Source organism: Hylobates moloch, unplaced genomic scaffold, assembly GCF_009828535.3.
Source record: "Hylobates moloch isolate HMO894 unplaced genomic scaffold, HMol_V3 SCAFFOLD_7, whole genome shotgun sequence".
Lineage (NCBI taxonomy): Eukaryota > Metazoa > Chordata > Mammalia > Primates > Hylobatidae > Hylobates > Hylobates moloch.
The window spans coordinates 26,407,338-26,434,092 of record NW_026652282.1 but is presented as its reverse complement, the minus strand read 5'-3'; the positions used below and the strand labels follow the sequence as shown (position 1 = coordinate 26,434,092).

General features: G+C 36.7%; 1 protein-coding gene and 1 pseudogene across 1 annotated transcript in view; both read right to left on the bottom strand.

The window, feature by feature from the left end:
• The window catches only part of IL1RAPL1 (interleukin 1 receptor accessory protein like 1), a 638,631-nt gene that overhangs the window by 180,835 nt on the left and 431,041 nt on the right, over nucleotides 1-26,755 (bottom strand). The window lies entirely within an intron of this gene.
• Nucleotides 10,916-11,031, bottom strand: LOC116812399 (U2 spliceosomal RNA; annotated as a pseudogene).

Here is a 26,755-nt window from a genome sequence, read left to right as displayed (position 1 = left end):
GAGAGACACTTTATGTTCATGAATTGGGAGACTCAGTGTTGCAAAGATGGCAATTGTACCCAAGCTGATCTACAAATTCAATGCAATTCTGATCACAATTTCAGCAGGCTTTTTGGGTGGAAATTGAGAAGCAGATCCTAAAATTAAGGTTGAAATACAAAATATTTATACTAGCTAAAATGATTTTGAAAGGGAAGAGCAAAGTTGGTGGACTTTCACTTCTAAATTTCAAAACTTATTATAGCTACAGTAATAAAGACAAAATGCTACTACCACAAAGATAGACAGATCAATGAAACAGAACTGAGAGTCCAGAAATAAATCCTTATATTTATAGTCAATTTTTTTTTTACAAAGATGCAAGGCAATTGATTGGAGAACTGTTCTACATTGTTCAACAACTAGTGGTGGGACAATTAGATACTCACCTCACACCATACAGAAAAATCAACAATAGATTGCAGGCTTAATGTAAGAGCTAAAACAATAAAACTTTAGAAGAAAACAGAGAAGAAAATTGTTGAGATACTGACTTAGTCAAATATTTCTTAGATATGCTATCAAATGCATGGTCCATAAAAGAAAACCATTAATTAGACTTCATCAAAGTTCAAAACTTTTGCAGTTTAAAAAACACCATTAAAAACCGGAAAAAATAAGCAGCAGGTTGGGAGAAAGTATTTGTAAAACACATATCTGTTCAAGGATTGCACTCAGAATTAACAAAGCACTCTTAGAAATCATTAAAAAGATGACAAACATCCCAATCAAAGAGGCAAAAGAACCGAACAGGCATTTTTAAATTATTTTTATTATACTTTAAGTAAGTTTTAGGGTACATGTGCACAATGTGCAGGTTTGTTACATATGTATCCATGTGCCATGTTGGTGTGCTGCACCCATTAACTCGTCATTTACCATTAGGTATATCTCCTAATGCTATCCCTCCCCCCTCTCCCCGCCCCACAACAGTCCCCGGAGTGTGATGTTCCCCTTCCTGTGTCCATGAGTTCTCACTGTTCAATTCCCACCTATGAGTGAGAACATGCGGTGTTTGGTTTTTTGTCCTTGCGATAGTTTGCTGAGAATGATGGTTTCCAGTTTCATCCATGTCCCTACAAAGGACACGAACTCATCATTTTTTATGGCTGCATAGTATTCCATGGTGTATATGTGTCGCATTTTCTGAATCCAGTCTATCGTTGTTGGACATTTGGGTTGGTTTCAAGTCTTTGCTATTGTGAATAGTGCTGCAATAAACATATGTGTGCGTGTGTCTTTATAGCAGCATGATTTATAGTCCTTTGGCTATATACCCAGTAATGGGATGGCTGGGTCAAACAGTATTTCTAGTTCTAGATCCCTGAGGAATCGCCACACTGACTTCCACAATGGTTGAACTAGTTTACAGTCCCACCAACAGTGTAAAAGTGTTCCTATTTCTCCACATCCTCTCCAGCACCTGTTGTTTCCTGACTTTTTAATGATCGCCATTCTTGTTTCAGTGTTTTCTTGTGCAAAGAGGGGAGAATAAAAGAACCTACATCAGGGTGGTTGTGAAGCTTAAATAAGAAATCCGTGTACTATCAGAATGCCTGAGGTGATTGGCTTACAAATGTTATTCTTATACTCACTCTTAAAAGCAATGTTTAGAACTGTATCTGGCACATAATAGGTACTCAAAAAAATTGTTGAATGATTGAATAATTCATTATATATTATTTTTATGCATTAGTTTGCCTTAGTATCATCATAACACCTTGGTATATGAAGTCCTATTTTTTTAAGACAAGTGTAGCAGGAATAGCAGAATACTGAATAGGGCAGGGAATTTAGTGTGCCAGTTTGTCTAATTCTCACTTACCTAGGACTGTCCAGGTGCCCAGTATTACTCAAAACCTAAACATGTAAGTAGCTAAATTAATGTTTCAGCAAAATCACCTGGCGAACTTGTTTCAAAATGTAGATTCCAGGACATACCCACAGGTATTCTGATTTGCTAGATCTATGATGGGGCCCAAAAGTCTGCATCTTTTAGGAGTCACAAGTAAGTTTAATGGAGTTCACTGGCAGACTATTAAAAAATAAGTTAAACTTTTTTATTTTGAAATAATTGTAGAATTGCATGCAGTTGTGGGAGATAATGCAGAGAGAGTCTATTCCACGTACCCTTTACCCAATTGTTTCTGGTGGTAACCTCTTGCAAAACCATACTACGATATCACAACCAGGATATTGACATCGACAGAGTCCATCAATGTTAGGCTGTATTTTGAAAACTGATCTAATAATCACTAATGAAGTGGTTCTCAGCCATGGATGCATATTAGAATCACCTTGAGAGCTTTAGAAGAAATTGTCCACACCCCAGATCTGGACCAATCAAATCAGAGGCACTGACTGGGAAGCCTATCCTCTCCCCATCTCGCGATGGTTGTGCAGACGGATTAAGAGCTCCTGCTATATTGTGACACTTGGTTCTTCCTTGCTAGTTTCAGAGGAGAGGCCAGGTTTGTAAGCTGAAACTCACCCCATGTACTAAGAGTGAAGACAACCAAGTAAATCTTCACCTTACAAATTTATGCTTTGCCCCATTTTCAAGATTTACGAAGTGCCCCTAACTAGAAGTCTAGAAACAGAGTCATCGAAGTTGTTACGGTGGTAAATAACTGGCCATTACCCCAAGGGAAATGACAGATTTCTCATCAAACACTATATAAAGACCATTGTCTCAATATAAAGGGCCTAGCAATAATTTTGGCATGGCCTCTTTTGTAATTATCTATCAATTATTCTACTGCTGGGTAGAAAATAACCCTTTTTGAAAATATTTAAATGTGATCATCAAATTCCTCAATCATTTTATATTTTAGGAAAGTAAGCTTTTATTCATTGTGCCACATACATTTCAAGCTGTGTGCATAATATAGTACCTAGCATTTCCAATCAAGATAATCAAGGCCTACAGTTAATAAAGTATTATTTCTGCCATAACTTTTAGTAACAATACTGTTTGCCAGGTAGAAACTACTACAAGTGCCTTTCTTTTGGTATTTTGCAATATATCTACCATACATTACATACTGCATAAATATGGTGGCAGTGTTGGTCTGATTAGATAATCCCAGTGATCTTCAAGAAAAAGAACTATGGTACAGGTGAAGGCAGCTCTGTAGGCCATTTGAGTATTTGTACTATCAATAATGACCATTTTGAAAACACAGTGTTGTCATTAACTGCAAAGGCCAACCTCAAATCTGGGAGATGTCATAATTATTTTTTCAAGCTACATGTCAAATATTGAAATCCCAACAGCTTAAAAGACCTTACAACAACCACGTGTATAACCATTAAATTACAGTACCAATTAAAATGATAATGACAACAATTACACATTTAATGTCTGAGGGTAATATGAATGAAGCTAGGTGGTTTTCTAAAATGCCACATCTTCAAAATAAGTTATGACTCATTGAATCCTAATTAACTCTTCATGACATTACTGTCCAATGTAATTATATTTCTTTATTCTCCTTTAGTTTATCTCTGGTCTCTAGGGTTTAGTTGTTAAAATAACTCAAAGATGGACACTTTGTTCTTACTAACCCCAGAATACATTTCCATGGTGCAGGTAATTCTCAGGCTGTTTAACCTTTGCATTAGCACAAGAGGAAACATGGGTGGTTTGCACTCTCAATAATAACTAACAGTAACTACTTCAGAACAATGTGACACATGGTGTTTTTGTTTGTTTGTTTGTTTTACATTTCCTTAGGAATAATGGCAAATACTTGACATTTGTGAAATGAATGAGAGAAAAATTTGTATTATTATTATTTTTTTTTTGAGAAGAGTTTTGCTCTTGTTGCACAGGCTGGAGTGCAATGGTGTGATCTCGGCTCACTGCAACCTCTGCCTCCCGGGCTCAAGCAATTCTCCTGCCTCAGCCTCCCAAGTAGCTCGGATTATAGGCACATACCACCATACTCGGATAATTTTTGTAATTTTTTAGTAGAGACGGGGTTTCACCATGTTGGTCAGGCTGGTCTTGAACTCCTGACCTCAGGTGATCCACCTGCCTCGGCCTCCCAAAGTGCTGGGATTACAGGCGTGAGCCACTGTGTCTGGCCTGTATTTCCATTTTCAGTTTTCTCTTTCCTTCCTCCTTTCATTCCCTCTCCTTTCTTTCCCCTCTTCTATTTTCTTTCCCCGTCTTGCCATATTTTGTAATGTAATTCTCATATGTTCGTCAAAATCTCTTAAATTGGAAGACAGGAAAGTCTCTGGCCAGTATCAACCTTAAACAAGTTTAATTAATTTGGAAAGTTTCTTATGAACCCAAGTATTTCTGCCAGAAGAAAGAATTAAACAATGGTAGATTAAAACTTCAGTGTTTCTTTGCGCCTTGGAGGGAATGTCTACTCGATGAATAGCTAGATATTTGTGAAGCAGATAGGCAAATAAAATAAATAATAATACATGAGCCATTATTGGGGTTACTGGTTCCACTGCTTTCTCCATTTTATTAATAAAAATGATGGAATTTTTTCACTCCCTTCTGCCATCTTCCATGGCTATACATATTGAGAAAAGAAAAAGTTCTTTGTTTTTAACCTCTTCCTCCTTCTATAAGATGCTAATTTAAAAAATTAAAATTGGAAAGTTTCATCATTAAAGAAACATTTCTTTAGAAGCCCTAACCTTTCCTACACATATTGGTGTCAAACAGTTTGTCCATTTGATATGAGTTGTTAGTATTCAACAATTATGAATGTACATTCTTATTTTTTTCTAATTGACTCTACATTTTAATAACTTCGATGTAGTTAGGAAAGAACTCTCCATTAGTTTTATTGCTGTAATATTTTAAACAGTTGAAGGACAGGCTAGAAACTAATTGACTTTTTGTTTTGTTTCTAATTACTTACCTAAAACATGTATCACTTGAGTCACATACCACAGTCAAATTACTTTCTATTTCTCTTTAGATACATGCAGTCACAGCAGCCAATCAAATGTTGCTTAACCCTTGGATCACTTGCCTTCTTGATATGATTTGCATGATGGGAAATTGGATAGAAGAAATTTCATGCAGGAACAGAATAGAAAGAAATAGCTCCTGTATTTCTTGGCACTTCCCATTAGTTTATGAACTGCTTGTCAAATATTTGGCTGGGATGTCGAAAACTAATAACTCTATTGGCATGGCTGGAGAGGTAAGAGTCAAAATGAACCTGAAGCTTCAACTTCAAGACATTATAATTAATTTTATGAGCTATGCAACTGCCTGTCTTTTCTCTTCTTTTTTGTATACACTTAAAAATATTAATTTATTTATTTTGGCTGTTAGTTTTCTGGGCCTACAGTAGCAAAGAACCACAAACTAAGTGGCTTAAAACAACAGACATGTATTGGCTCAGAGTTCTGGAGGTTAGGAGTCCAAAATCAAGGTGTTGGCAGAACCATGATCCCTTTGAAACATGTAGGGGAATCCTTCCTTGCCTCTTCTTAGCTTCTGGTGCTCTGTCAGCAATCCTTGGCATTCCTTGGCTTGCAGCTGCAGCACTCAATCACTGCCTTCATTACCCAGTGGTGTTCTCTCCTATGTGTCTAGGTGTCTCTTCTTATAAGGACACTAATCATATTGAATTAGGGCCCACCCTACACCAGCAGAACCTCACCTTAACTAATTACGTCTCTAATGTCCTTATTTCCAAATAAAGTAACATTCTGGGGGTTAGGATTTCAACATATCTTTTTGGAAGAATATATCCAATCCATAACAGATTATAAAAGTGATATATGCAGCCGGACACGGTGGCTCATGCTTGTAATCCCGGCACTTTGGGAGGCCGAGATGGGTGGATCACCTGAGGTCGGGAGTTCGAGACCAGCCTGGCCAACATGGTGAAACCCCGTCTCTATTAAAACGACAAAAATAAGCCGGGCATGGTGGTGGGCGCCTGTAATCCCAGCTACTTGGGAGGCTGAGACAGGAGAATTGCTTGAACCTGGGAGGCAGACGTTCCAGTGAGCCAAGATAGTACCATTGCACTCCAGTCTGGGAGACAAGAGTAAAACTCGGTCTCAAAAAAATAAATAAATAAATAAAGGTGATATATGCTTATTTAGAATAATTCAAATAATACAATAATCTGCAAAATAAAAAAATAAAGTTATCCACCCTCACCTCTTCCCTAATTCCTGGAAATAATCATTATTAAAAATCTGTGTATACTTCCCAATTTTCCCATATACAAACACATAGATGAACTAAATGTATATATCTATGTATATATTAAAGATAATTAACAACTTACATACATCTCCCAAGTTTCACATCATGGAAATCTTTCTATTTCAGTATACTAGGCGATAATAATGATTGACATTTACTGAGAGTCAAATACGCACTAGGTCTTTATTAACTGCTTTCCATAAATAATTGTGTTTAATCTTTACAACAGCCCTGTGAGGTAGCTGCAATTTCAGACCCCATTTCACAGACCAGTAGAGAAAGGAACAGAGAGGTTAAAGTAACTTGTCCAAAACCATACAGTTAATAAGTGGTAAAAGTGGGATTTGATCCCACGGACTGATGCTAAAGCCGGTGATCTTAACCGCTATACTATATTATCCACATGGCATTTCGTTTTATAGTTGTTTCTAATTTGAAAGAATTTAAAAATAATAGAGACATCCAAATCTGTCACTTTGTGATGTCACTCACAGAAGATTACCGTTTGTACTCTAACTAAAGTAAATGATACATTCAAATGTTAAACACATCGTTAGCTGTCAATTATCCCTGGGGTAATTACCTGTTTCCAGGTAACTTTATGTATTTAATATCTGTGGTTTTATTTACTTTAAACAATTATTATTCAACATTTAATGAGCACTTTCTTTGGACTGATCTTACCAGAGAGTAGAAAATAACACACTACATTTTTTGTTCTCAAAGTATTGATGGGAGAGAAAACTATGTAAACAATAATTGAAAAATAATATTAGAGGTGTATTGGGAATATGAAGAAAGGAGTAACCAACTTCAAGGTGGGTTTGTTGAGAAATATTGAAAAACTGAGGTCTTGATAAATCACATGAGTCTTCAATAATTTGAGCAGGTGTTGTCAGGTGGATGCGTATAAAGGAAGGTGGGGTTGGTGGGTGTGGTCGATTCTGAAATGGCTCCTCATAATCCCAACCTCCTAATAGTTGCATCTTTGTGTAATTCCAACTTGTTCAGAGTGGGCTAAACCTAGTGGCCTACACAATAGAAAACGTCAAAGATGATGGGATATCACTGTAGTGATTAGGTTATGTAAGATTGTGAACTTCATCTTGCTAAAAGACTCTCTTCACTGTTGGCTTTGATGAAGCAGCTGCCATACTTATGAGGCAGCTGCCTATAGAGAAGCCCTAGTAGTAAGGAACTGAAAGAGACCTCTGGCCAACAGCTAGTTAGGAATTAAGGCCTTGAGAAATTAAATTCTGCCAACGACCACTGAGTGAATATAGAAGCACATCCTTCCCCAGTTGAGCCTTCAGATGAGAGTGTAGTCCTGACTGACACCTTTATTGCTGTCTGTGAGACACTCTGAAGCTAAGGACCCAGCATGGCCATGCCCAGGTTTCTAACCTACAGAAATTGTGAAATAATAAATGTGTATTGTTTTAAGCCATTAAATTTGTGCTAATCTGTTATGTAACAATAGATAGCTGATGCAGTGTGTTTTATAAGCAGTGAGAATTATGTAAAACACATGTGTCCATGCACATACACATCATGCTCATGCACATAGGTGTGAAACATCCTGCTATGCCTTGGTAGCACAGTATAGCTAAAACTTAGAGCACAAAGGTGACAAGCTAAAGGAGGCTGGAAAGGAGGCTCAACATATGACCACAAAGGATACTTACGTCAAGTTAGTATGTTTGGACTTTAGGCAGTCTTGTATTGTTGAAGGCTGTTGCAGCTAATCGTTTCTGTGTATTAAAAAACAAACTTGGGAAGCTGGATTATAGATGTGCAAGAATTCAGGCAGGGAGTCTTTTGGAATGGTGATAATGGACAGGTAGTGGGAACATGAGTCAGGGTAGTGGGGAAGGAAGACCCAGAATAGAGTTTTGAGTAGCATTTCAGTTCACTTATCAGATTTTAATGGATGGGACTGTGAGGGAGGATAACTCCCAGGAATTTTGCTACATGACTATAAGAATTTTGGAGCCATATATTATGAAAAGCCAGTTTTGAATGATAGATAATGAGATCGATTTATCCAGGATGAATTTGAGTTATCAGTGGGAGATTCCTCCTGGTGTGCTGATATGGGCCTGAAGGTCAAGAAAAAGATCTTGCCTAAAGAATATATGAAAAGCAGTAAACACACTTGAAGGAGTAGAATTTTCCAGAACAGCACGTAAAATGAAAAGCAAAGATAATGCATGACAAATCGCAGGATTCAAATATGTAATGGAGGAACAAAATACAGAGAAACAGCCAAAGAGACAGCAAAGGAATAGAGAAAAAGTTGAAGAACAGAGAGGGAAGTAGGTACAGCATCTCAAGAGGACAGTTGTCAACAGTGTTAAATGCTTTTGAGAAGCCATACATGATTAGCACTGCATAGTGTTCACTAACTTCAGTGATAATTTAGCTACCTTCTTATACATTTCCTTAAGGTTGCATAATTATTTCAGCATTGTTGAAAATTCTAATGCCTTAGGATTGTGATAAGACTAATCATTCTAAATGATTTCTCCCCTCCCACCCCCAGGTCATGAATATTATTATTAAGGGTCAGTTATGGTACCAATCATTGGACCTAGAATAAATAACGTCATTCCATGCTGGGAAGTGGCCTTATTCTTCTGATAGCTTGACAAGTTTTTAATCATCCTTATACCATGCAGAGCCAGAAATAATTATTTGATTTACATGAAGTCTATAAGTGATATTAGATAACAAATAATTCTCAGTGGGAGAGAAATACGGTAGGTCTTTTAGTAGCTAAATATTATAGGTTGCCACACAAAAGGCTGTCCTTTGTTGAAACAATACCACAAAAGTTAATTTTAGTAAATCAAATTCCAAACTGGTTATTTGAATAGAAAAGGAAGTCACTGAGATGGATTCAGGTCATTAAATGTTGGGTGAGTGTATGCCTACATCACTTTTCCATGTCTCTGTAGGGTAGGCCATTTATTTTTAGATGACATGAACTCAAGTACATGTTTATTAGGAATGATGACAAATAAACAATGAAGCAAGTGCCTCTGAGAAACACCTACTCGAGTGAGGTTGTAACAGTATTGAAATTATTTTATGTATTTTTGACTGATAATTAAATTAACTTTCATGAGTCCCACCATTTAACTTACCAGTCATTTAACTTACACAGAATGTTTTGGACATGTTAAGCCAATCTACCTGGAATTACCTGATTTCAGTTAACTTATCAATATATTCTACTATGTCAGAAAGCACACACTTTGATTTAGACTAGGTATCTCTCTCTTTACGGAGTCTCATTTTATAAACTCCAACCTTACAGGGAATAGATCAATGATGCTAAGGAAAAATATATTGGACACATTGATAGTTTTTATTATGTCTTCTAACTCATATGTTTGAGACCACAGGGTAAAGCTAACTGCTTGATTTTCAGTTCTTTTACTTACATAGGCTAAAAGAACAAATGACTCACTTTTAGAGTGATTACTTTTATTAACTCTCCTCTGTACCATTTCTAAACCAATTGGAGGAAAAATTGCAATTAAGGTAGAATATCTGGGGATGCAAAATAAACTCTCAGATGTGAAAGGACCATATCACCAAGGTTACTCAGGAAAGCATTGATTCAATATTCAAATAATACATGAATGCTCATCTCCTTTCATTCAAGTATTCTCAAAGGAATTAGCACCATCGAAGGAGAATCTTACCTATTTAAGGAAGTGGATTTGATGACTTCCCTCAGTTAACCTTCTAATGTTTATCAAGTCTTTTCTTCTTTTTTGAGACAGAGTCTCGATTTGTAGCCCAGGCTGGAGTGCAGTGGCGCAATCTCGGCTCACTGCAACCTCCGCCTCCCGGGTTCAAGCAATTCTCCTGCCTCAGCCTCCTGAGTAGCTAGGACTACAGGCGCATGCCACCACGCCTGACTAATTTTTGTATTTTTAGTAGAGACAGGGTTTCACCATGTTGGCCAGAATGGTCTCGATCTCCTGACCTTGTGATCCACCTGCCTCGGCCTCCCAAAGTGCTGGGATTACAGGCGTGAGCCCCTGCACCCGGGCTATCAAGTCTTAATCTGCAATATTTTTGATATCTAAATCCAGCAGTGTTTATTTACAATAAAAGTACATTAAAAATTTTTACATCTATGGGACCTAATATATATACATATACATATATATATAAAATAGATAGATATAGGTAGTTACATATCTATCATATATATGTATATATATATATATATATACACACACACACATATATATGATATATAGATATAGGTAGTTACATTTTTTCATGTTTTTTTGAGAGACAAGGTCTCGCTCTGTTGTCCAGGCTGGAGTACAGCTGTGTGATCATAGCTCACTACAACCTGAAATTCCTGGGTTCAAGTGATCCACCTGCCTCAGCCTCCCAGGTAGATAGGACTACAGGTGTGAACCACCACACCTAGCTAATGAAAAAATAATTTGGTAGAGATGGGGTCTCACTATGTTACCCAGGCTGGTCTCAAACTCCTGGCCTCAAGTGATCTTCCCACCTTGGCCTCCCAAAACACTGGGATTACAGGTTTGGGCCACCACACCCAGTGTCCATTTTTCCATATTTTTGAAGTTACATGCCTAAAAGCAAAATCACTTGTTAGAAGGCTTAATTTTTATTTGAGAACATGTATTAGATTTATGTTATTATAAAATATATGTTCTTCCTCAGGTATTATGGTAGATTGTCTTTTAAATGGATAAGAACAGATACTACACTTGATCTTAGCCAAAAGGCCAAGAAGACATTAAATTGTCTTTTAAAGGATGACTACCACATTCGGTAGTAAATTTATACATATAATTTTTCAAATTGTTTTTGCAAGAACATCAGGAATTCAGTAATGATAAGCAGTTATTTATTCTGGTTAGTACATGATAATTTATTCAATGGCTGTCTCCACTGTAGACTGAACATTTTAGAAGGAATTATACCTAATTTATTTACAGCTGTATCAGTATTTTGTGACTACATAGGTTTTTAGTCCATATTTGTTGAAATATTAGCTAGAATCTACTTTTAGATAATCACTTGCTCTGATATAATCCACATATTCATGTTATATTTCATATGTGTGTATATATATATGTATATATGCATGTGTATATGTATATTAATTTCAGAACAAAGCAAGCATTTGACTTTTAATATAAAAATAGGCAGAGACTAGAGTTGAGGGGATCAACTACTTTAACTCTTCATGTATAGCTTTTAGCAAACACTAGATTTCTGCTGATTCAAAGTTATTGTTGGAGAACCAATTCTCAATTTATGGATGATGCTTAGTGACCTACTCTGGATCAGCTTTTCTCATCCTTTTTTTCAATGAGATACCCGAGATAAATGGCAGGCACATATGTTTCGTTCCATGGCTATAATTACATCAGCTAGACTGTGGCTCTAATTCTATCACTCTTCCTCATAAAAAATAGCATTTATCAGATTGTAAATATCTTAGGGTGATGTAACTATAGAATATATCTAAGTAGATTCTAATTGGTTAAAAACTAAGTTGTTCACAAAAATGAACTTTAATTATTTTTACCAAATTATAAATGCCACGCCATTACACTTGTAGGTGTATCAATACCTAAGGAGGGAAAGACCTACTGACCTAATGAAATGTGGTGTATTCCTTGGAAAGTTCAAAAAATGTATCCTATATGAGGCTCATAATCTTTGTTTCCTAGTGTGGCCATTAATAAATATTTGTAATGACTAAAAATGATTTTTTTCTCAAAATTATACCATAGCAATTAATATTATAAATTTAACCTATAAAATTAAATATCCTTTGATATGCAACTCAATATAACCACTTACTCACAATTATTTGTTTCCCAAACATTGGTTCTTGATACGTAAAGTGAAAAACAGCTGTGAATGCAAAGTCATGGACTACTTTCTGAAGAAAAAGTGGAAAATAGGACATAGGATACAAATATGAAGCATCTTATGTCTAATCAATTTACCATCTGCCTCTTAATGTTTCATGTTCTTATGTTACCCAGCTTTCCTTAAAATAGAAATGAAAAGTTTTCTAAGAAAGAAAAGATAATTTCAAAGGGAAAGTGACACATAAAGGAGGCTCTTTGGGTAAGGAGATGGAGAATTGAGGTGTTACAAGGAAAGAATGGAATGATTGCCTCCTCTGAGAAGATTCTGGATGTGCTCAGGAAGAAATGCAGTTACCAGAAAATTAAACCAAGCCACCAGTGAAGGGCAGAAAAGAGAAAGTCCAACACTCCAGAGTTAAGAAGAGGAAATAAGAGTCAGGATAGAAGCCTAGTGGCTTTGGAGATTAGAAGATTCCACATACCCCCACATAAAACAGTTAGAAGGAACACTCACTATTCCCGAATAGCTTCCAAGAGACTGGAACATCGTAGGGTCTCAGCCACCACATAGAATTTTCCAAATTAATACTAGCACATGATGTTTTCTGTTAACCACGACACTTCCTAAACACTGTATTGAATGTTTTTAACAAAGAAAGTCTGGCTATCTGAGAGCTGCATAAAGTTTCAAACCAAGTGATCCCTTCTGATTGAAATTTTATTGGTGGTGGTGGTGCTGTCTCGTTTTGTTTGTTTTCTTTTATCATGGACACTTACAACATAAAAGATTGTATATAGTATGCATGATTTGGAGGCTTCAGTAAGAGCATTTTAATTTTTAAAATTACTGAATTTTTTAACATAAAAATTGCTTATTTAACTCATACATCATTTCAAAGGGAGTTTATGTAATTTATGTGAAAGGAATACATTTAGACCAATCATTATTCAAACAGCTTAAGAATATTTAGAATAGATGGTTTCTTTTGTCTATACAATGTTTATATAATGTTTCAGTTCCATACTACACTTTAAAAATGGTGACAAAAATTTAAAGCCAATATATTTCATTGGCAGCTTAAATTGTACTTTGACCTGGCTAGGGAGTCAGTATAATGTTAAGAGCGAGTATAACAATATCCCCTGCCGGGCGCGGTGGCTCACGCTTGTAATCCCAGCACTTTGGGAGGCCGAGGCGGGCGGATCACGAGGTCAGGAGATCGAGACCATGGTGAAACCCCGTCTCTACTAAAAATACAAAAAATTAGCCGGGCATGGTGGCGGGTGCCTGTAGTCCCAGCTACTCGGAGAGGCTGAGGCAGGAGAATGGCGTGAACCCGGCAGGCGGAGCTTGCAGTGAGCCGAGATTGCGCCACTGCACTCCAGCCTGGGGGACAGAGCGAGACTCCGTCTCAAAAAAAAAAAAAAAAATTCAGTTCCATACAACACTTGAAAAACAAAATCCCCTAAGGGATCCCACAGAATAGGCCCAAATCCTATTTCATGGCCTACAAGGTGACTCCTAGTCTGGGCTCCATCTCCCTTTACAATTTCATTCCCATGCTGCTTCTCGCATGCCCTCCAATTTAGCAACTCAAACTTTGGCAATTTCCCATCAATTTATTCTCCCTTTCATTTCTTCCTAATTTTGCTCACTATATGTCCTTTGTTTAAATTCTCTTTCTATTCTTTCTTTAAATGATGAAGTCATCTTCATATTTTAGATTTTAACAAAAATATCAATTTGTCTCCAGACTTTTCTTAGATGACTCTAAAACAGAAAGGCAGTATGGCCTGGGGGCCAAAAACCTAGGTTTTGGACCCATATTTCCCGAGTTAAAATGTTAGCTCCACTGCCAACTAGCCCCATGGCTTTGGATAAGATGCTTTATATCTTAGAGTCTAAAAATATGGAAATAGTATCCATTCCCTCTCACTCTGTTAGTACATTTAAAGCACTTAAAGCAGAATGTGACCCACAGTAATTACTCAGTTAAGATTAGCTGTTATAATTATTACCTCCCAAAGAAAAATTAATGGCATCGTCAACTGTGTCTCCATATACTAATTGCATAGCTCTATTATTGTACATTTTATTGGATTAGAGTTCAATATGTTCACATCCAGCCTTCTTACTAGGTTTAAATTCTATTGTGTGTTTCCAGAAAGTTTTTGGTACCTGGAAAATGTTTGATAATCAAATGTGCTTTTTGAATGATCTGTCCATTATACTAGTTGCCATCAATGATGTCTTTTTATGGAAAAAAGGAAACAGGGTATCTTCATGAAGGTTGGAGGCATTCAGCACATACTCTGGAATATACTTGGCATTATGAACAGTGAAACTAATGGCTTGTAATCTACACATTCTGTTACAGTTGTTGTTTCTGGCTTTATAAGCGTCCCAACAGCACATCACAGTAATGAAATCATGGAGGTAGCAGAGACAAGAATTAGTCTTTAGTAATCATATCTTAATATGTTAAATTGTAAAATCTAACATTAAAATATCCAGGAAGTCTCTTAAGATTGGGGGAGAAAAACAAGCTCTGTAGTGCTAGCGTTGAAATAGCCTAATTTGTTTTGTAAGTTGCCGCATTTGCCAGTGAAGTCAAATGTGGAGATGGAGGCTTGCAAGAAGATAACTAGGCACAATTACTTTTATAAATGTCTCCTGTATCATACAAAATAGCTTATGAATTAATTTAATTTGCTATTTTTTCTGAAAGCCACTTTTTCCTCTTTTTACAATTAGAGGTAATTAAGAAAGTATCTGGAAGACCGAAGCATTTCTATACTTTTCATCCATTTAGTTCCAATTTCCAAAAGATAACCTAGACCTCAAGGGACAGATGGCGCTCCAAAAATCTTTTTACATGGAATTTGTGTTGAAGTCATTTCAGGATGACTCCATTGTGACTTTAGTCTTCCTAATGAGCTGGCACACTGCACAAGGGAGATAACTGTTAGAAAGCTCAGGGTGTTCAATAAGAGCCCTCTTGATAAATAAATAAATATGCATTATTTATGCCATCATGGACAGGCCAATGGAATAATGGTATTTTCAATTTTATTGGCAAAGTATTTGGAATTTACTGTTAATTGGCATGAAATATTGTTGTATGAAACATTTATATTCACCATAGCAACATATTTATCATATCAGACTCACATCTAATTAAGGCTGTCTCGGCTTCAGAAATTCACAATGGAGTAAGAGCAAAGAGCGCATAGCCATCCAAACAGCCCAGTAGCCAGAGCATCAAGCTGTCTGAGTCCCTTCATCACCTCTCAATTCTGAAACAGCTGCATAATTAAAGCCAATATTATGTGCTTGATTATCCAGTGGACTCTATCCTGAATTACCTCAATTCAGTTCAGCCTTTGTGTGTGGAGTCTGATCATATGGCTATTTCAACAATTATTTATTGAGGGCCTATTACATTTCACTTGCTGGCATGGTGCTTTGGCTATATCACTGGAAAAGACCAGCCTAATAGTTTATTGGTTTTTTTTTTAATATAGGGTTCATGATTAGTAAAGAACAAGCTTTCAGCTGGGTGCAGCGGATCACGCCTGTAATTCCAGCACTTTGGAAGGCCAAGACGGGTGGATCACTTGAGGCCAGTAGTTCAAGACCAGCCTGGCCAACAGGGCAAAACCCTGTCTCTACTAAAAATACAAAAATGAGCCAGGCATGGTGGCACATGCCTGTAATCCCAGCTACTTGGGAGGCTGAGGCATGAGACTCACTTGAACCCAGGAGTCGGAGGTTGCAGTGAGCTGAGATTGTGCCACTGCACTCCAGTCTGGGTGACAGAGTAAGAATTTGTCTCAAAAAAAAAAAATGAGCTTTTTCCTGCACTGTCTGCAACTAAATGTTTCACAAAGAGAGTTATTCAATATATTATCCAATATCTTATGAAACCTCAAGACACCCAGGAATATTTTTTGGTAATTCTTTGGCTTCTTTTCCTTACAAGTTTTGGATTCCTTTACAGAAACTTGCTCCACACATATGCAGAGAGAAAAATTCTTTTTATTGCAAAGAAATGACTCATTCAGAAAATTATTCATTAAATTATGCTTATTATCAAATTTCTAAGTTCTTTCCCTATAATAAAATTATTTCCCTAAATGATACATTTTGCTAATGTATTAATATTTCAAAAGATTTTTCTGCACTTAGCAAAAAATTCTTAAAATTTATTATTCTAATTTCTTAGCAAATTATTAGACTTTGAAGAATAGAAGCATCTTAACAGTATGCTATTTAGGAATTTACATATTGCTAGTTAATTCCACAAGTGCCAAAATATGCCACCCTTATTAATATCTCTCTTATTTGAGGAACTCAGATTATAAAGAGAAAAAGTGAATTAAGAAACATAAAATTGTCTCTTGACAATTGTGCTAATATGATGTAAAATAATAAGCTAGGAATTTTAATGTCTAAAAATAACGTTTATCTTAGCAATGACTGTGTATGCATAGAAAAAAATCATGAAGAACATGGCAGTTTTACTCGCTGAGAACGAAAATAACTTGACAGTGACCAAAACCTACATTGGTATGGTAGATAGCAGAGACTCGACTTTAAAGCACACATTTTAAATGAGGTATATATTCCTCATCAGCAGTATACTTTTACATATAGGGCTGTAGTAATGCTAGTGAAGGCCAAAGCTACTTAAAAATTAAAGAATAGGGCTGGGCATGTTGGCTCATGCCCGTAATCCTAGTACTTTGGGAGGCCGAGGTGGGTGGATCACCTGAGGTCAGGAGTTCGAGACCAGCCTGGCTAACATGGTGAAACCCCGTCTCTACTAAAAATACAAAAATGAGCCGGGTGTGTTGGCGGATGCCTATAATTCCAGCTACTTGGGAGGCTGAGACCAAAGAATTGCTTGAACCCAGGAGGTGGAGGTTGCAGTGAGCCAAGACTGTACCATTGCATTCCAGCCTGGGCAAGAAGAGCTAAACTCCATCTCACCAAAAAAAAAAAAAAAAAAAAAAAAAAAAAAAAAAAAAAAGGAATAAAGAGAAGGGTCATTTTTGACCCTGTAAAGACTGGATAATTCTTGTCTTACCTTCCTGATTTTATTACTGTCATGTACTCTTGAGACACTTCTAAACATGCTTACTCTCAGATGTCACACACAGAATTCCCTTTATGACAACGATTTTCAGAGAATAAGATGACTTTCAGGGAATTGGACTTGGAGGAATTAATGTATTCCTAGCATTTAGCATTTGTGTTATTTAATGATAGCACCCTATTTATCATGAGGAATTTTCTGCAGCCCAGAATCCATCACCAAATACTTACCCTATGCTGTTAAGGTTTTTAAAAGGAAATGGATTCAAGATTATTCTCTATTTAGTCTCCTTCATATGAAGGGTAGAGTCATGATGCTCTCATCTTTAGTTCTATTTAAGAACTAGAATGACATCTCATGGTAATGTTAATGTGGTAATTTCTGGCTTTCTTTTCCTACTAGAGATTTCCCTAATAACATCTATATTTTTATAGTTACTTTGATTTCTGGTCAATAATTTCAAATTTCATGTTAACTTTATTCTGTTGCATTGGTTTGTACCTCAATGACCACTGTATTCCTCATTTTCAGTTTATTTCCATCATAAATTATTTCTTTCAAGAAATACTGTCAGATTTGAAAATTTTTAAAAATGAGTCATTTTTAATCACTGAATATGCTGAGGCAAAGCAGCTTTTATTTATTATATAATTGAAATTACTTACATGATTAAGCTTTGCCGAGTTGAAGAAATCTGCATTGGCCAATTCAAACAGCCTGACCAGAAATGGTGAAAAACTAAACAGTTAATCACACATGTACTTTTTTCTAGCTTCTTAGTTCAACTATGATTTTATAAATGATGATTACCCAGCAAATATAAATATGAATCAAGGAATATTTTCTAAATTTTATAGTTAAAACAAAGAAGATCCTTAAGGTGTTAACTTTCAAAGTGGACCAGAATATATAAACAACTATAAATAGAGACAAAAGCTTAGAGGTATGCAGAGAGAGTAATGGCAGATATTTCTATTCTAAGTTGCCATTTTCACATCCGTTCACACCTGGCCTTTGTATTCTTCTTCCTTCTAGAATGGATGCAAATTATTTAAAAGGTCTTTGGACTTTTTTGCATCATACTTAACAACATTATCACAAGGGGGAAAAGAAACAATAGCACTCCTACAAAACATCACTCTGAGTTTCAATAGAAAACATACAAGAAGTGTTACTGCTTCCTTAAGCTAATACCCATACATTTTTTCTAATTAGTGAAGGTTATGCTCCGGTTCAGTTTATTGCAAACGAACTCAATTGTTGGAAAAATCAATAATGCTGAACAACAACAAAAAGTACTAAGGCAGTGATGGGGCTGTTTGATGAGAGAACGTATGGAACGCCTGAGCTTGCAATGTTGTTCATTCATTCATTTGCAGTAATGAGAAAAGCTCTATTACGTTTCAGAAAAAGAACTTCAGCACTGGCTCCTTCCTCCTCAGTGTGCTATTTGTATGTGTGTGCTTGTAGGCAATCTGCTCCAATGGAAAATTAATGCTAACCTAATATAATAGCATGAAGGCAAGCTAGGTATTGCAAACAAAGTTAAAAAGAGAAAGACCTTGGCCAGGTGCGGTGGCTCATGCCTGTAATCCTAGCACTTTGGGAGGCCAAGGCAGACAGATCACGAGGTCAGGAGATTGAAACCATTCTGGCCAACATGGTGAAACCCCATCTGTACTAAAAACACAAAAATTAGCTGGGCATGGTGGTGTGTGCCTGTAATCCCAGCTACTCGGGAGGCTGAGGAGGAGAATTGCTTGAACAAGAGAACCGGAGGTTGCAGTGAGCTGAGATCATGCCACTGCACTCCAGCCTGGCAACAGAGCGAGGCTCTGTCTCAAAAAAATAAAAATGAAAAAAGAGAAAGATCTTTTATCTCATCAATTGCTTTTCCTAAAGTAAATTACATTAGAAGGCAGCAGCATTATATTTGCCCATAGTTTAATACTGATTAAGAAGCTTTTCATTGTAAAGTTAACCTAAGACATAATAATGATCGCAGTACTCTTTTATGACCCCACATGACAAAGCATTGTGCGTATAGATATGATTTATATATAAATTTCTTATATATAATATAGAACTTTATGATATATTAATTATATGTAAAAATTTTAATTATAAGATTTTAATATATAATCTAAACTAATATACATGCATTTATGTTACTATAAATACATTATGTTAATATATAATTTGTAAATAGGATAGAAACACGTTATATCATTAGTTTATATTAACTTCGATACTGTCATATTACATATGTATTACTTATATATGCCATATATAAACATATTTATACAATTATCACGTATAAGTGCCATTTTAACACACTTTCAAGTGAAGAGATAGGATTCAGAGAGGTTAGCTGATTTGCTCAAGGTCACACAACTAAGAAAGGGCAGGGCTGGAACTGGAATCTAAATCTGAGGTTCTCTTAGACTTTTAATCTTCCTCCATGCCACAACCACTTTTCTTGTCAAATCCAGAAAAACAGGAAAAATGCAGGTTGATTGTATATATTAGTAACCCAGCCTAAAGAGTCATATTTGAAGTGTGATAATGGTATTTACTATTATTAATCATCAAAGAGCTAATAGTGTTGGTTTTTATTAAGATGGCATCTGGTTGCAATGCTGAACCAACCCATATGTTTCATTGGTTCAGTTCATAATTTTGAGATTTTTTTTCCATTCTGTTTTATTTCATAGAAAGACATTGCACAGGTGGTTGGATAGTTAAAGGTTTTTTTGTTTATTTGTTTGTTTTTAGTATCAGTTTTTTTTTTTTTCCACCGTTTACTTTGCATCAGAAAAGAGTCAGCAGATTGGTTTTAGGGTCATAGCGGTGTTTTTTCTTCAGCTCCCTAAAGAATCTAATTCTGACCTTAGCTCCATTTACATCATGGCTTGGCCATGAATTCTATTAGCTAATATGTTCTTTGTGAGTCTTAAGGTAAATGACCTGAAAAAAAAAAATTTCAATACTTATTCAAGTATAGTCCTGTTTCATTTTCAGTAGTTATTACAAATTCATTTACCTGAGTTTTCCTTATAATGTAGGTTTAAGAAACATCAAGTAGAACTGTCAGAGGCGCTATCTTATCTTAGCGCCCATACATGTTTTTCCTCTTCCCCAAATAATATTTACACAGCTTCTGTATGAGGGTAGCTTTCCTACCTGTTTCCTAATAATGCACAAGTACCAGGACATGAATATACAAAGCTGCTTTGTCTATCAGTCTCTTGGGAAAGATAAAATCATTTCAGAATGATAAAAGGGAAGTTTTGTGAGATGGCTGAAATGCATCAATGCTGTGCCAGTTAAGAGATTGTATATGGTCAATAAAGAGACATGGGGCTTTTCTTTTTTTTTTTTTTTTTTTTTTTTTGATAGAGTCTCGCTCGATCACCCAGGCTAGAGTGCAGTGGCATGATCTCAGCCTACTGCAACCTTTGTCTCCCAGGTTCAGGCGATTCTCCTGCCTCAGCCTCCCAGGTAGCCGGGATTACAGGCACACACCACCATGCCTGGCTAATTTTTGTATTTTTAGTAGAGACAGGATTTCGCCACGTTGGCCAGGATGCTCTAGAACTCCTGACCTGAGGTGATCCCCTCACCTCGGCCTCCCAAAGTGCTGGGATTACAAGTGTGAGCCACCGCACCCAGCCAAGATATGAGGCTTTTTATCATTCAATCTATGGCTGCAGACTGTCCCAAGAATGTAAGAAGCTTTCAGAATTGCTCCTAGTAAAAAATCCCTCATTTGTAAGATTCATATGCCAGACCTTAGGTCTCTGCTTTACTCTTGTAATAGCTGAAGGGAAAACAAATAAACCTACCAATCATTGTTTAAAATGAAGGGAATAAGTTCCACAAGTGCCAAAATATGCCACCATTATCCGTTCCACAGATATGCCACAGCTGTGTGCTCACACAGTATGTCTGCTGGATTCACAATCCTAGTTGGATCTGTCCTTAATTTTCAAATTAAAACTTTAAAAATGATTGTTGACTCAAATAGAACTAAGAAGAATCCTCTATGGTTAGAAATGGAATTTTAATTTTAATTTTGGAAAACTACACAGATTCTAAAAGAATAAAGTAACACAAATTGTTTACAATTGCCAAATGTCATAAATTAAAACTAATATCTAATCTCTACATTCTTATTTCAAGCAAAACTGATATAATGGCAATGTAACACAGATATAAGACTAATGTTTAGAATATTTATATTTTTCTTCCTTTAGACTATTTTTGTATATTTCTTTTCCTTAAAAGAGCCACAGAAATACTTCAGATTTAGGGTTGTCCTGCCATTACTCATCCAGAATAACAACAGGAATCTAGGTGCTTTCAATTTACAAGTCATAAGTGAGGAACTAGAACAGAAATGACAACAGCGTGTGGGCAAGAAATGTGGTTCCCTCACATCATGTTGGGAAGTAATGTATACACTGGAGTGATTGTTTTGAAGCTGAAAGAAATAACTTTTGAATGGTGTTATATGTCAATTTAATTTAGAAGAAATGGTTGTTGTGAGGGGGTGAGGGTCATATGCAAAATGTTGAGTTAGACAGTTCAACCTTGGAGTAGACTGGAAGGCAGATACAAAGAGACGAGAGCTGGGGAAGGAGACTGGTTAAAGCACTGTAGGGTAGTCTCAGCACAATGTAACAAGGGTGGCAGTGGAAATAGAAAGGCTAGTATAAGCCAAGAATAATTTATAGGATATAGGATGTGAAAGAAGAGAGAAAGAAAATGCTATAGGATAACAGAAGTTTAAGCCTGAGTAACTAAGAGAATGATGGGATTGGAGATTGAATTAAGAAATTTCTGAAAGGACTTGAACTCTGAAGGAAAGATAACAAGTTTGGTTTTAGGCAAATTGAATTGGAAGGGGTAGTGGGACATCAGTTGGATATTTTTATTAGGAAGCTAGAGATGAGGAACTAAAATTCTGGATGGCTGTCTGGGTCATAGAATCTGATTTAAGAGTAACTTCTATACAAGTGAAATATTAAGTTCTGAGATTATAGCTGATCTCCAAAGGAGAAAGTACTTACTATATCACATTAGACTTTAAATGTATGCAGAAAAATGGGACAGGAACCCTAATTTGACCCATGGTACTCCTTCTTCTTCTTCTTTTTTTTTTTGTTTTCTGATTTTTTGTTGTTTTGAGACAGAGTTTCACTCTTGTTTCCCAGGCTGGAGTGCAATGGTGCAATCTTGGCTCACTGCAACCTGGAGTGCAATGGTGCAATCTCGGCTCACTGCAACCTCCACCTCCCAGGTTCAAGCGATTGTCCTGCCTCAGCCTCCCTAGTAGCTGGGATTACAGGTGCCCACCACCACACCCAGCTAATTTTTTGTATTTTTAGTAGAGATAGGGTTTCACTATGTTGACCAGGCTGCTCTCAAACTCCCGACCTCAGGCAATCCACCCACCTCAGCCTCCCAAAATGCTGGGATTACATGTGTGAGCCACCGCACCTGGCTCGACCCATGGTACTTCTAAACTGACTAAAACTCTTTTGCCATACAACTGGTGAAGAGCAAGGTACTCTAAATTTGCAACATGTCACTTCTTAATCCTAGGATTTAAGAATGGTTGGTACTTTATGTATACATGACCACAGAGCTATGAGTAGGTATTTTAAAAGCAAATACTTGTGTTATTTTAACAATTAAATATGCAAATAAATACACTTCATATTTTTATGGCAACTCATGAATAATCGTATCAAAAGAAGCAAGATGTGTTATACAAATGTTTCCATGGTTACCGCTGGGTGAAAGAAAGAGAGTTATGACTCTGACAGTGAGAATCAATCTCCAGGATTGCCACAGCCGAATGGAAAAAATACCTAATAAAAAAAATACTGAGGAAACAATGTGTAAGGAAAAGTTTTCTTTTTCCCAAAATTATTATTTAAAAAAATTCTGAACATTTTCAGTTATAATAAAATTATGATACATTTTAACATCTTAAATGTATAATCTGTTATTCATTATTTGGGTAGAATGACTAAGAATAACATTACCAACCTAATAATCCATTTAGAAGAGACAGCATAATACAGAAGAACTAAAAAGGAATCTAGAGCCAGATGTGGGACTGAGCCAGGCACTTTACGTGCCTTTCAGCACATCAATTAACCTCTCAGAAATTTCCTTCCCTGGTCTATGAAGTGGGGAAATATTACCTAATTGGGTTTCTCTGATCTGTGAGGATGGAATGGGATAATGTGCAAGAATTGTCAATGTTCAGGTCGGCTGTTATTAGACCCATTAGATTGTCTGACCAAAAACTTTGCTCTGTGGTGCAATCCAAAACATTATCCCTAAAGCAAATACTAACATGAATCTCCTGGAAGATACAGTGGAAGGATCTTTAGTGCATTCCTGGCAGGAAAAATAATTTCTGTTTTTATCCCAGCACATAGAATGAAACAACTCTCCAAGACAGCCCTGTTCAGATTCCCCTGATGCTCCGCATTGGGAACCAGACCTAGAGGAAAGTATTAACGGTAACAAAATGACAAGGCTGGGTGGTGGCTCACACTTGTAATCTCAGCACCTTGGGAGGCCCAGGCAGCCAGATCACTTAAGCCCAGGAGTTTGAGCCCAGCCTGGGCACCACAGTGAAACCCCATTTCTACAAAAAATACAAAAAATTAGCTGGTGGCACTCGCCTGTAGCCCAGCTACTCAGGAGGCTGAGGTGAGAAGATTGCTTGTGCCCAGGCAATCGAGGCTGCAGTGAGCCGAGATCACACCACTACACTCCAACCTGACAGAGTGAGACACTGAATCAAAAAAAAAAAAAAAAAGAAAAAATGAAATGAAATAAAATGACAAGTAGTCAGAAGATTGGCTTCTAGGGCCATTTTGTACCACAGAGTGGGATCTTTTAGAATTACCTCAGGCTTTCCTGATGGCTTTAATCAAGCATTGTGGGCCTTCTCTATGCTCTGCTGAGCGCCACAGAAGCCACTGCTCTGGGTAGGTCACTATCCTGGGTTAGCGAATCTATTTAATGTAGATAAAAATCTCATGTAGGAAGGTGAGTTTGGGGTGGAAAAAAGGAATAAGGTTTTCTCTCCTCTGTGATCTGGAATTGATTCGCAAAGCAGCCTGGAAGAAAGAGAAACTTGAAACAAACGATGAGGGCATCACAGGGCTTGCCTAGAAGTAGGCTAAAAAAGAACAGAAAGTGGATAATATTCACTTTGAAAGTTAAATCTCTTAACTTCTGTGATCTTAAAGATAACATTCTGAAGGATGCTTCTGTATTATGTTGGAACAGAAGTTATGAACATCTTCTAAGCCATAAAATAATCAGGCTTCATAGAATCAAGTATTTTGTAGCTGAAATTTTCTAGCCATTTGCGATAAAATGCATATTATTACATTTTTAAAATCGATAAAAGAATAGCTGAATTTAAGATTACTCTGTCCAGAAAGGAGAGTCAGTCACTGATTATTAGATTAACTCATTGTATGCTAGCTATAGCTAAGTTGCTAATTAAATGCATTTTATAAAAATTGATTATTTGATATTTTAATGTTGAAATATATTTCTGAGATACTTCATGGCTCTTGGTTAAAGATAAAATACTCTTTTTTATGACTTTTTCAGCAGTTCTTTTTCTAAGCATTAAAAACAAAGTAGAAGTGTAAAATTTTAAACATCTCACTGAGACCCTTATGGTTTCTTTTCTTTATCTAATATGTCGTGGACCCTATCATAGGATAAAGGTACTACACGAAGAACAGTGTAAGACTTAGCTTCCTGGCAATGCCAGACTTGGACAAATTTGCAACTTAGTGTAGCAAGTCCTGTGACCTACACTAGGGTTCCCTGATACACCCTTCTCTCAATGAGCTTTTAAATGTTTTTCCATGCCAGACCTTTCCTTTGGAATTTGTTGCCTCCCTCCAAAAGCTCTATCCTCTAGAGCAATGGTCTACAAACTATCTTGATGGTGTACCCTTATCCATAAAAGAAATTTGAACACCTACCCTCAAAATATGTGTATACACCCTCAGAATATAAAGTAGAAGCATGGACTATTGTGCTAATATATTACACACAAACATCTTAAAATATGCACTAAATAAAAATTTAAACAGAGTGGAAGATGAAACAAGTATTAATATAACATGATTTTTATTTTTACTGTATTCATTTAAAATACAAAAATATTTTTGTGCTCAAAATTGAATGTGTCCGATTTGATCACACTGGGCATTTTTCTGGGACTGAAGCGATTACACTGGTGGTTGGGGGAATACTGTTTCTTCCTTTTGCTTCATGCTTACCCGGGCCCATCTTAGTTTTATCTTCTTATGCAGTTTCTTATAGGATCTTTAAAACACGTGCATATTTTTTAACCACTTGTCCATTTTGTAAGGGTCAATTTAGTTAAAACTAGATAATATAATAATCAGTCTACTTAGCAATTTCATGAGTATTGCAATTAGCCACATTAAGGTGACAGCATATGAACTGAAGATACCCCAGTCACAAACAAATTCTTTTTTTCTTGAGACGGAGTCTCTCTCTGTTGCCCAGGCTGGAGTGCACTGGCACGATCTCGGCTCACTGTAACCTCTGCCTCCTAGGTTCAAGCCATTCTCCTGCCTCAGCCTCCCAAGTAGCTGGGACTATAGGCATGCACCACAACGCCCGGCTAATTTTTGTATTCTTAGTAGAGATGGGGTTTCGCCATATTGGCCAGGCTGGTCTCAAACTCCTGACCTCAGGTGATCTGCCCGCTTCGGCCTCCCAAAGTGCTGGGATTACAGGCGTGAGCCACCACGCCCAGCCCAAATTCTTTAATACACACATGTGTGATATGTGAATGGCTGAAGTACAAAGCAAATGAGTGTGGCAGTTGTCAAACTGTATTTTTTTGAGACAGGGTTCTTGCTATGTTGCCCAGGCTGGTCTGGAACTCCTGGGCTGGAGAAATCCTCCTGCCTCAGCTTCCTGAGTAGCTGGCATTACAGACATGTGACAACATGCCTGGCTTGTATTTTAAATATTGGTAAAGTTGAAGTTCTTATTTAAAATAGAGATATGGGTATAAAAATGCTTACAGTTTTGTTTCACACCCCAATGGGTTATCTTGCATAACCTTTAGGACGCACAATCTTCATATTAGAATCTGCTTCTTTGTGGACAACTTCAGTGTTCTCATAGGTTTTCTTTCTCTTTGTGGTCTAGCTGATCATAATGGTTTCACTGGTTTTGCAGCACAGTTGCCACATACATACCAATTTAACCTGGTAAATGGCCAGAACCAACTCTATTCTGTCTTCCATGTCTTTGTAGCTTAGTTCTACTCTGTTTTTATTCACAACACATCTGGCCTAATGGCCATCTGTTTGTTGTCTCTGTTTCCAGTAACTGATTTTCCATTGGGGGAAATACGTAACTGATGATGATTCCAACACTTACTAGCCAAAAATATGTGAAGAAAATAAAGACATATTGGTGGAATATCTATAAATAAGATCTCC